General features: G+C 36.4%; 1 long non-coding RNA gene across 1 annotated transcript; it reads left to right on the top strand.

Moving 5' to 3' along the window:
• Positions 1-423: 423 nt before the first annotated feature.
• Positions 424-1,872, top strand: LOC120167359. The gene is made up of 3 exons (XR_005520033.1): positions 424-881; positions 1,017-1,106; positions 1,787-1,872. It is a non-coding gene; the product is annotated as an uncharacterized LOC120167359 (long non-coding RNA).
• The last annotated feature ends 656 nt before the right edge of the window (positions 1,873-2,528 follow it).

Genomic DNA, 2,528 nt, shown 5'->3' on the forward strand with positions numbered 1-2,528 from the left:
CATAAATAGATCATTCACATACAAGTACACGTATAAACTTATCAACATGCAAAAACAAATATATGCAAATAATTAAAGAAAGCAATTAATTAACAAGGGACTAAATTAAAACCAACAGAATAACTCAAGGACTTAATTTTAATAAAATGAAACAACTCAACATGTTGACCAAATTGGCATAAATCAAAATTAAGTATAAATAAATAAAAAATATGATAGGGATCAGAACATGAAAACAGGAAGAAATTTAAATGAGAAATTTACACAATCAGGACAAAACAAAACGTAAATAACGTAAAAGGTAAAAACAGTGACTAATGTATAAATAAACGGCAAATGTACAGTGATCCTAAAGCAATTAACCCTAATAACCTAATATAAAACTTACCTTAGATTAACCTTAACCCTCAACCACATTTCTCATCTCCCTCTTAAACTCTCCTCTCTACTCGTCTCCTCGGCCGAGAAGCTTGAAAGCTCTCATCGCCGCCGGTTGGTCACCAAACACTCCGATCGCGAAGGGCGAACCAGTTAGAACCGACCCCGAACCGAGCCTAAACCCAACTTCTTTCTATTTCTTACCCTTCGAAAACCATCTCTTCAACCCTTCTCTCAGTTTCACGATCTCTCACGCTAAAGACCAAACCCACCATGCCGTAAATCGGCGTTCTTGCCTCTCCGACTATCACCAACGGTGGTCGGTCGAACTCTAATCTAGCCCTAAAACAAAACCTAAGCTCTCTCCTTCTTCTTCTAACCCAAACCCGGGAGGAAATGAAACTGACACAACCCCCTCTTAAGCGAGCGTCCGACGGGCCTCAACTCCTCAACTTACGGTGAACGACATTCCTTTTTTTCGGTGATGGACTCAAACAACTAAGGTAACCTCGCTTTCTCTCTCTAATTTTCCCTTTCGATTTTTTAACTGAGTTCTCTGGTATTTTTAATGGTTGTAGTTCGATTAAAAAAACTCATTTTTCCCTTTTTTATTGCCTTACGAAAATCTACATGCACAGATTTTCTAAACCTATGGAAACCCGGCCTCTCTACTGCCTCCTGTCACCGACAGCTTGGTTATCTCCTATAGTGACACTCGAACAGACTAGGTATACGCCTAACCCTTTTTCCCTTTTAGTTTGGTTCTTCTCTAGAAATGCTCTTGAAAATGCTCTGTTTTTGTGTGTTGTTTCGAAGGACTAAAAATGAAAGTAATGTTTAGTGTTTTTCTATGTATTGCTTCCAATAAAAATGAGGGAAAACCTCCCATTACCAATCAATTATAATCTTTATAGGAACCTTAGCTTTTTCATAATCAAATTATCTAAGTAAATAAAATCAAAATCTAGAGATTATCCTATTCTGTTTTTTTCGAAATAACATAAGCGCATACACAAAGAAATTGGAAAACAAAAAGAAATCCCAGAAGAGTACCTCGAAAATACTTGTATTTCTGTTGCTTTCTCTTGTTTTTGAATGGTGGATTACACTCTCATTGTTCTAGCATTGATTTACACTGTAATTTTCAGGAAAGAGCCCCCCTACATTTCAGTTACAATTGTTTCCCTCTGTTTATAGTTGTTTTCTCCCTGTCCTTGCAAAATGCTCTCTCCTTCCCTTTTTTTCCGTTCCAGCTCCAGTGGTTAATTGCCAATTAAAACCGACCCTTTTTTTTCGTTTCCCCTTTTCTCCAATATCCCTCATCTTTTTGTGCTCCTTCCCCTCTGCTGATGATAATGGACCCCTTTTTCACGCTTGTTAACCTCTCATAACTGTTTTTGTTTTGCAGGGCTTCATGTGGACTGGAGGCTTGGATGATAATACTGTTGTTTTGGGCTGACTTGGGCTCCCATTGATCCAAATTTGTATCTTGTACTGGATTTGTAAAATAAAATAAGAAATTAAATGATTATTTTATACTCTATATATATTTATATGTTAACCTATATATAACTAATATATAAGAAAACAATAATAAATGTCTTTATATATTTAAAACTCAAACGAAACCCCTCGGACAAAAATGAGCATCTACAATCCTAAAAGGTAGTTGTACAAAGTCATAATATCCATTACTAGGAACTCTATGTTGTAAGTGGTAGGCCCAATAGTTAGTGGTACTTCAATTTTGCGAAGCACCTCTCTTTTTGTCTCATCAAATGTTCAAATCACATTTTGGCATGTTCTCATGTGGGAAGTATTCATTGGTAGTTTAAGAGTGACTAAAGACATTACATTAAGGGTGAAATCATTGTCGATTAGTACACTTCGTAAAGTATACCCCTTAGAATGAGTGATAATGTGTAATGCTTTGGCCTGACCTTTTTCTCGGACAAAATCTCATCAGAAAATGAGATAAGATTATCAGCTTAAATGTTATTAACCAGTCAATCCAACTTATTGAATGATACGTCCTTTGGCATGAACGTTTGATTCAAGACTTTTAGTAGTGCCTTCATGTGTGCCTCCGAATTTAGTAGTAAAGCCAACATTGAGATGCAAGCTTGCAAGCTTTGTAACTGCTCCACAAC

Source organism: Hibiscus syriacus, unplaced genomic scaffold, assembly GCF_006381635.1.
Source record: "Hibiscus syriacus cultivar Baekdansim isolate YM2019G1 unplaced genomic scaffold, ASM638163v2 tig00003041_pilon, whole genome shotgun sequence".
Taxonomy (NCBI): domain Eukaryota; kingdom Viridiplantae; phylum Streptophyta; class Magnoliopsida; order Malvales; family Malvaceae; genus Hibiscus; species Hibiscus syriacus.